At 48.1% G+C, this 9717-nt stretch overlaps 1 pseudogene; it reads left to right on the top strand.

Annotated features, from left to right (window-relative positions):
* Positions 1-1462: 1462 nt before the first annotated feature.
* Positions 1463-9717, top strand: part of LOC135573138 (tudor domain-containing protein 3-like) — a 71701-nt pseudogene continuing 63446 nt past the window's right edge.

The following is a 9717-nucleotide window of genomic DNA, read 5'->3' as shown; positions in this document are numbered from 1 at the left end:
GCATTATCTAACAGGTTATAGAGGCATATGATCTAACAGGTTATAGAGAACTAACATATGAACTAACAGGTTATAGAGACATATGAACTAACAGGTTATAGAGACATATGAACTAACAGGTTATAGAGGCATATGAACAGGTTATAACAGGTTATAGAGGCATATGAACTAACAGGTTATAGAGGCATATGAACTAACAGGTTATAGAGGCATATGAACTAACAGGTTATAGAGGCATATGAACTAACAGGTTATAGAGAACTAACAGGTTATAGAGCATATGAACTAACAGGTTATAGAGGCATATGAACTAACAGGTTATAGAGACATATGAACTAACAGGTTATAGAGGCATATGAACTAACAGGTTATAGAGGCATATGAACTAACAGGTTATAGAGGCATATGAACTAACAGGTTATAGAAGCATATGAACTAACAGGTTATAGAGGCATATGAACTAACAGGTTATAGAGGCATATGAACTAACAGGTTATAGAGGTAAGGCATATGAACTAACAGGTTATAGAGGCATATGAACTAACAGGTTATAGAGGCATATGAACTAACAGGTTATAGAGGCATATGAACTAACAGGTTATAGAGGCATATGAACTAACAGGTTATAGAGGCATATGAACTAACAGGTTATAGAAGCATATGAACTAACAGGTTATAGAGGCATATGAACTAACAGGTTATAGAGGCATATGAACTAACAGGTTATAGAGGCATATGAACTAACAGGTTATAGAGGCATATGAACTAACAGGTTATAGAGGCATATGAACTAACAGATTGTAGAGGAAACAACGCAATTATCACAACACACAGGTTGTAGTGTGTCCTTTTTTTCTGGCTTGGCTTCCCCAGTGATTTGACCCATGCATTCTACTGGATTTTTAGTTACCCACTAATTCTAAAATTATCTTTTGTTATATAGGCCTAGCTGTTAGACTTCCTAAACTAGGCTATGCAAGGTGTTTGACCTAAATTATGCAGAAGAACGTTGTAGCTAATTCCGGGTGCAGACCGACCCGGGACTCAACCCCAGGCCTCTTTGCAGTCAGTGGCCATAGACATTAAAACCAGTCTTATTGACTTGTGTGTTTGTTTTAGTCCATGTGTAACTCTGTGTTGTTTGTATACGTCGAACTGCTTTGCTTTATCTTGGCCAGGTCACAATTGTAAATGAGAACTTGTTCTCAACTTGCCTCCCTGGTTAAATAAATAAAAATGTGCTTGTGCCCATAACCGTTCTAAGAGTGTATGTGCCTGGTCGGCAGTTGTAAAGGGGGGGGGGGGAACAATGTTGATATTGAAACATTGAAACTAATATTATTATATTTCACAGAGTGTAGTAGATAGATCATTGGATTGATAAAAGCACCGGAGATGTAGTGACTGTCTTTGCCACTGGGGCTGCTGTTTTTCTTCCTTCCCTTGCCGACAAGTATCAGATTCAACTTTGACGTCTCTTCCAACGGGAGGTCATTTGTTTTTAGTCCGGCAAAACGCTAAAAATATCCGGCTAAACTCATTGATTATCGGATTAATTATTAAAGATTACAATGGATAATCCACAAATTAAATAGTTCATCGACTATATTTGCATTTGATACTTTATTATTTTATTTGAAAGAAAATGGCTGAAATCAATTTAGCCCTCACTAAAGAAGGCTGGTGGGTAGCTTGTGGCTAATGTGCTAGCTAGCTAGCTAGATTACACGTTCACTTTGCTAGCATAGCTTTAGCTTTACTAGTTAACACCTCATTTAGGATCTCACATACTGTGATGCCTGTGATAATGTAGATAGATATATGACATTTCTGGCCTACGGACTGGTAACAGTAGCTAATAATTATTATTTTGGCAGTTGATGTTGTGAATTTGTCTAGCAAATTGCTGTCAATTATTTTAGCATGTTTAGCTTTGATATGCTAACTAACAAGGCCGTGTATGCTCATTTGAAGCTAAGTAGCTACCTAGCAATACATTACTGTACTGTAGCTAGCTAGCTCTACATTACTGTACTGTAGCTAGCTCTACACTTCTCTACTGTAGCTAGCTCTACACTACTGTACTGTAGCTAGCTCTACACTTCTCTACTGTAGCTAGCTCTACACTACTGTACTGTAGCTAGCTCTACACTTCTCTACTGTAGCTAGCTCTACATTACTGTACTGTAGCTAGCTCTACACTTCTCTACTGTAGCTAGCTCTACACTACTGTACTGTAGCTAGCAAGCAATACATTACTGTACTGTAGCTAGCTAGCAATACATTACTGTACTGTAGCTAGCTAGCAATACATTATATTACCGTAGCTAGCTAGCTCTACACTACTGTACTGTAGCTAGCTAGCTCTACATTACTGTACTGTAGCTAGCTCTACATTACTGTACTGTAGCTAGCTCTACATTACTGTAGCTAGCTCTACACTACTGTACTGTAGCTAGCTAGCAATACATTACTGTACTGTAGCTAGCTAGCAATACATTACATTACTTTAGCTAGCTCTACATTACTGTACTGTAGCTAGCTCTACATTACTGTACTGTAGCTAGCTAGCTCTACATTACTGTACTGTAGTTAGCTAGCTCTACATTACTGTACTGTAGCTAGCTCTACATTACTGTAGCTAGCTCTACATTACTGTACTGTAGCTAGCTAGCAATACATTACTGTACTGTAGCTAGCTAGCTCTACATTACTGTACTGTAGCTGGCTCTACATTACTGTAGCTAGCTCTACATTACTGTACTGTAGCTAGCTCTACATCACTGTACTGTAGCTAGCTAGCTCTACATTACTGTACTGTAGCTAGCTCTACATTACTGTAGCTAGCTCTACATTACTGTACTGTAGCTAGCTCTACATTACTGTAGCTAGCTCTACATTACTGTAGCTAGCTCTACATTACTTTACTGTAGCTAGCTCTACATTACTGTACTGTAGCTAGCTAGCTCTACATTACTGTACTGTAGCTAGCTCTACATTACTGTAGCTAGCTCTACATTACTGTACTGTAGCTAGCTAGCAATACATTACTGTACTGTAGCTAGCTAGCTCTACATTACTGTACTGTAGCTAGCCCTACATTACTGTACTGTAGCTAGCTCTACATTACTGTAGCTAGCTCTACATTACTGTACTGTAGCTAGCCCTACATTACTGTAGCTAGCTCTACATTACTTTACTGTAGCTAGCTCTACATTACTGTACTGTAGCTAGCTCTACATTACTGTACTGTAGCTAGCTCTACATTACTGTACTGTAGCTAGCTAGCTCTACATTACTGTACTGTAGCTAGCTCTACATTACTGTAGCTAGCTCTACATTACTGTACTGTAGCTAGCTCTACATTACTGTAGCTAGCTCTACATTACTGTACTGTAGCTAGCCCTACATTACTGTAGCTAGCTCTACATTACTTTACTGTAGCTAGCTCTACATTACTGTACTGTAGCTAGCTAGCTCTACATTACTGTACTGTAGCTAGCTCTACATTACTGTAGCTAGCTCTACATTACTGTACTGTAGCTAGCTAGCAATACATTACTGTACTGTAGCTAGCTAGCTCTACATTACTGTACTGTAGCTAGCCCTACATTACTGTAGCTAGCTCTACATTACTGTACTGTAGCTAGCTCTACATTACTGTGGCTAGCTATTAATATATATTCAAAGTTGTTCTGCTAGTCAGTTGTTAGCTACGTTATTTAAGTACACTCGAGTGATATACGTGTTGACTTGCTAGCTTTTGATTTTCAATGTGTTTGTTCACTGTGGCTAGCTGGAGTGTTGTTGTTTAATAACCATTGGTTACGCCGTTGATATGTGAGCCCTTTGTTTTGGTTGACCTCCTACACAGGTACCTTACAGACGAAGGAATAGAGGAGTTGAAAGGCACTTCTGAGAACCCCTCGGCTGATTACATTATTCGCATTGCACTCAATGTAAGTAGCTAGTATTCTCACATCTCTCTTCTAGTATACCAACAAAAACAAAAAATAAAACGTTTTCCCCTTTCACCTGTGTAGATGTACATTTAACTGATCCCAGAGGGTTTGAGTAGAAAAGAGACGTTGTGCTTACAGTCGACCTCGTTTAAAAAAAAAAATCAATCAATCAAGCTTTTTACAAAACTAGGTTTGTGTAAAACAGATTCCTCTACATTGCTTTGAATATTCGTTATTGAATGTTTTGCCGGTATGTCAGATAAATGAAAGTCACACTAATATGGCTGCATTCCAATTCTCCACCATTGTTTGTACTTGTACACTTCCCCCTGTCCCTCCAGCTTTATGACAATCTTTGGGTGGCAGGGTAGCCTAGTGGTTAGAGAGTTGGACTAGTAACCGGAAGGTTGCAAGTTCAAACCCCAGAGCTGACAAGGTACAAATCTGTCGTTCTGCCCCTGAACAGGCAGTTAACTGCCCTTTGAACTTGCAGGCCGTCATTGAAAATAAGAATTTGTTCTTAACTGACTTGCCTAGTTAAATAAAGGTAAAATAAAAATCTAGTCTGAATAATCAGGCCGTAATACACACTTAATTGGTATATATATATATATTTGAATATTCGTTATTGAATGTTTTGCCGGTATGTCAGATAAATGAAAGTCACACTAATATGGCTGCATTCCAATTCTCCACCCTTGTTTGTACTTGCACACTTCCCCCTGTCCCTCCAGCCAATGCTTTACGACAATCTAGTCTGAATAATCAGGCTGTAGTACACACTTAATTGGTATATACAGCCTCTGGGCCATTTGTGAGCACAATGGTTTAAATGTTCCTTTGCAAAGCCAGAATGTTGATTAAAATGACATGTAAAGTTTGACTCTACCGGTTGGTTTGTGTGGTTTGTCCTTCCGCTGCTCTAAATTTGAGACAAAATCTCCACAGGTTAAGTATTGTTTTAAGTGACTTTTTAGTGTGTTCAAAGCCCAGAATCTCTCGTCCATAACTATTGAACCAAGTATGCTGTGACAATGAAAATGGTACATTCTGAATCTTTTAAAAAAATGTTTTTTAAAGATTGGAATCCAAAATATCCAATATAAAACTCACTTTACTTCAGTACCAAACCACATACCCATCGACTCTCTACGATGTCAGGTGAACAAGACCTTCCTGTGGATATTTAGTCTCAAATTTCGAGCAGGGGAAGAGACCAACAGGGAGAGTAAGTTCAAATGTCATTGTATTAAACATTCTGACTCGTAGAGAACATTTGTACACATCTGGCTGTCTATACCCATTAATTGTACATTACAGTTTGATTTTTATTTATTTATTTATTTGACCTTTATTTAACTAGGCAAGTCAGTTAAGAACAAATTCTTATTTTCAATGACGGCCTAGGAACAGTGGGTTAACTGCCTGTTCAGGGGCAGAACGACAGATTTGTACCTTGTCAGCTCGGGGGTTTGAACTTGCAACCTTCCGGTTACTAGTTCAACGCTCTAACCACTAGGCTACCCTGTCGCCTCTACACTCTAACCACTAGGCTACTCTGCCGCCACTCCACTCTAACCACTAGGCTACCCTGCCGCCCCTCCACTCTAACCACTAGGCTACCCTGCCGCCCCTCCACTCTAACCACTAGGCTACCCTGCCGCCACTCCACTCTAACTCTAACCTAGGCTACCCTGCCGCCCTCCACTCACTAGGCTACCCTGCCGCCTCCACTCTAACCACTAGGCTACCCTGCCGCCCCTCCCCTCTAACCACTAGGCTACTCTGCCGCCCTTCCACTCTAACCACTAGGCTACTCTGCCGCCCCTCCACTCTAACCACTAGGCTACTCTGCCGCCCCTCCACTCTAACCACTAGGCTAACCACTAGGCCGCCCCTCCACTCTAACCACTAGGCTACCCTGCCGCCCTCCACTCTAACCACTAGGCTACTCTGCCGCCCATCCACTCTAACCACTAGGCTACCCTGCCGCCCCTCCACTCTAACCACTAGGCTACCCTGCCGCCACTCCACTCTAACCACTAGGCTACCCTGCCACCCCTCCACTCTAACCACTAGGCTACCCTGCCGCCCCTCCACTCTAACCACTAGGCTACCCTGCCGCCACTCCACTCTAACCACTAGGCTACCCTGCCGCCACTCCACTCTAACTACTAGGCTACCCTGCCGCCACTCCACTCTAACCACTAGGCTACCCTGCCGCCCCTCCACTCTAACCACTAGGCTACTCTGCCGCCCATCCACTCTAACCACTAGGCTACCCTGCCGCCCCTCCACTCTAACCACTAGGCTACCCTGCCGCCACTCCACTCTAACCACTAGGCTACCCTGCCACCCCTCCACTCTAACCACTAGGCTACCCTGCCGCCCCTCCACTCTAACCACTAGGCTACCCTGCCGCCACTCCACTCTAACCACTAGGCTACTCTGCCGCCCCTCCACTCTAACCACTAGGCTACTCTGCCGCCACTCCACTCTAACCACTAGGCTACCCTGCCGCCACTCCACTCTAACCACTAGGCTACTCTGCCGCCCCTACACTCTAACCACTAGGCTACCCTGCCGCCTCTACACTCTAACCACTAGGCTACCCTGTCGCCTCTACACTCTAACCACTAGGCTACCCTGCCGCCTCTACACTCTAACCACTAGGCTACTCTGCCGCCCATCCACTCTAACCACTTGGCTACCCTGCCGCCCCTCCACTCTAACCACTAGGCTACCCTACCGCCACTCCACTCTAACCACTAGGCTACTAGGCTACCCTGCCCCTCCCTCTAACCACTAGGCTACCCTGCCCTCCCTCTAACCACTAGGCTACCACTGCCGCCCCTTCCACTCTAACCACTAGGCTACTCTGCCGCCCCCTCCACTCTAACCACTAGGCTACTCTGCCGCCCCCTCCACTCTAACCACTAGGCTACCCTGCCGCCCCTCCACTCTAACCACTAGGCTACCCTGCCGCCCTCCACTCTAACCACTAGGCTACCCTGCCGCCCTCCACTCCACTCTCTAACCACTAGGCTACCCTGCCGCCCCTCCACTCTAACCACTAGGCTACCCTGCCGCCACTCCACTCTAACCACTAGGCTACCCTGCCGCCCTCCACTCTAACCACTAGGCTACCCTGCCGCCCTCCACTCTAACCACTAGGCTACCCTGCCGCCACCTCCACTCTAACCACTAGGCTACCCTGCCGCCACTCCACTCTAACTACTAGGCTACCCTGCCGCCACTCCACTCTAACCACTAGGCTACCCTGCCGCTCCCCTCCACTCTAACCACTAGGCTACTCTGCCGCCACTCCACTCTAACCACTAGGCTACTCTGCCGCCCCTCCCTCCACTCTAACCACTAGGCTACCTGCCGCCACTCCACTCTAACCACTAGGCTACTCTGCCGCTCCACTCCACTCTAACCACTAGGCTACTCTGCCGCCCTCCACTCTAACCACCTCCACTCTAACCACTAGGCTACTCTGCCGCCCTCCACTCTAACCACTAGGCTACTCTGCCGCCCTCCACTCTAACCACTAGGCTACCTGCCGCCCTCCACTCTAACCACTAGGCTACTCTGCCGCCCCTCCACTCTAACCACTAGGCTACCCTGCCGCCCTCCACTCTAACCACTAGGCTACCCTGCCGCCCCTCCACTCTAACCACTAGGCTACTCTGCCCATCCACTCTAACCACTAGGCTACCCTGCCGCCCCTCCACTCTAACCACTAGGCTACCCTGCCGCCACTCCACTCTAACCACTAGGCTACCCTGCCCCTCCACTCTAACCACTAGGCTACCCTGCCGCCCCTCCACTCTAACCACTAGGCTACCCTGCCGCCACTCCACTCTAACCACTAGGCTAACTAACCACTAGGCTACTCTGCCGCCACTCCACTCTAACCACTAGGCTACCCTGCCGCCACTCCACTCTAACCACTAGGCTACTCTGCCGCCCTACACTCTAACCACTAGGCTACCCTGCCGCCCTACACTCTAACCACTAGGCTACCCTGCCGCCTCTACACTCTAACCACTAGGCTACCCTGCCGCCCCTCCACTCTAACCACTAGGCTACCTGCCGCCCTCCACTCTAACCACTAGGCTACCCTGCCGCCCCTCCACTCTAACCACTAGGCTACCCTGCCGCCCCTCCACTCTAACCACTAGGCTACTCTGCCGCCCTTCCACTCTAACCACTAGGCTACTCTGCCGCCCCTCCACTCTAACCACTAGGCTACTCTGCCGCCCCTCCACTCTAACCACTAGGCTACTCTGCCGCCCCTCCACTCTAACCACTAGGCTACTAACCACTGCCGCCCCTCCACTCTAACCACTAGGCTACCCTGCCGCCCTCCACTCTAACCACTAGGCTACCCTGCCGCCCCTCCACTCTAACCACTAGGGCTACCCTGCCCCCTCCACTCTAACCACTAGGCTACTCTGCCGCCCCTCCACTCTAACCACTAGGCTACCCTGCCGCCCCTCCACTCTAACCACTAGGCTACCCTGCCGCCCCTCCACTCTAACCACTAGGCTACTCTGCCGCCCTCCACTCTAACCACTAGGGCCCTCCACTCTAACCACTAGGCTACCCTGCCGCCGCCCACTCTAACCACTAGGCTACCCTGCCGCCACTCCACTCTAACCACTAGGCTACCCTGCCGCCCTCCACTCTAACCACTAGGCTACCCTGCCGCCCTCCACTCTAACCACTAGGCTACCCTGCCGCCACTCCACTCTAACCACTAGGCTACCCTGCCGCCACTCCACTCTAACTACTAGGCTACCCTGCCACTCCACTCTAACCACTAGGCTACCCTGCCGCCCTCCACTCTAACCACTAGGCTACTCTGCTACCCTGCCCCCTCCACTCTAACCACTAGGCTACTCTGCCGCCCCTCCACTCTAACCACTAGGCTACCCTGCCGCCACTCCACTCTAACCACTAGGCTACTCTGCCGCCCTCCCTCTAACCCCTCCACTCTAACCACTAGGCTACTCTGCCGCCCCTCCACTCTAACCACTAGGCTACTCTGCCGCCCTCCACTCTAACCACTAGGCTACTCTGCCGCCCTTCCACTCTAACCACTAGGCTACTCTGCCGCCCCTCCACTCTAACCACTAGGCTACTCTGCCGCCCCTCCACTCTAACCACTAGGCTACCCTGCCGCCCCTCCACTCTAACCACTAGGCTACCCTGCCGCCACTCCACTCTAACCACTAGGCTACCCTGCTACCCGCCACTCCACTCTAACCACTAGGCTACCCTGCCGCCCTCCACTCTAACCACTAGGCTACCTGCCGCCACTCCACTCTAACCACTAGGCTACTCTGCCGCCCCTCCACTCTAACCACTAGGCTACCCTGCCGCCCTCCACTCTAACCACTAGGCTACCCTGCCGCCACTCCACTCTAACCACTAGGCTACTCTGCCGCCCTCCACTCTAACCACTAGGCTACTCTGCCGCCCCTCCACTCTAACCACTAAGGCTACTCTGCCGCCACTCCCCCTCCACTCTAACCACTAGGCCGCCCCTCCACTCTAACCACCCCTTCCACTCCACTCTAACCACTAGGCTACTCTGCCGCCCTCCACTCTAACCACTAGGCTACTCTGCCGCCCTCCACTCTAACCACTAGGCTACCCTGCCGCCCTCCACTCTAACCACTAGGCTACCCTGCCGCCCTCCACTCTAACCACTAGGCTACTCTGCCGCCCATCCACTCTAACCACT

This window comes from Oncorhynchus nerka, linkage group LG2 (assembly GCF_034236695.1).
Source record: "Oncorhynchus nerka isolate Pitt River linkage group LG2, Oner_Uvic_2.0, whole genome shotgun sequence".
Classification (NCBI taxonomy): domain Eukaryota; kingdom Metazoa; phylum Chordata; class Actinopteri; order Salmoniformes; family Salmonidae; genus Oncorhynchus; species Oncorhynchus nerka.
Note: the sequence above shows the minus strand (reverse complement) of the source record. Positions and strands in the feature narration are given on the sequence as shown.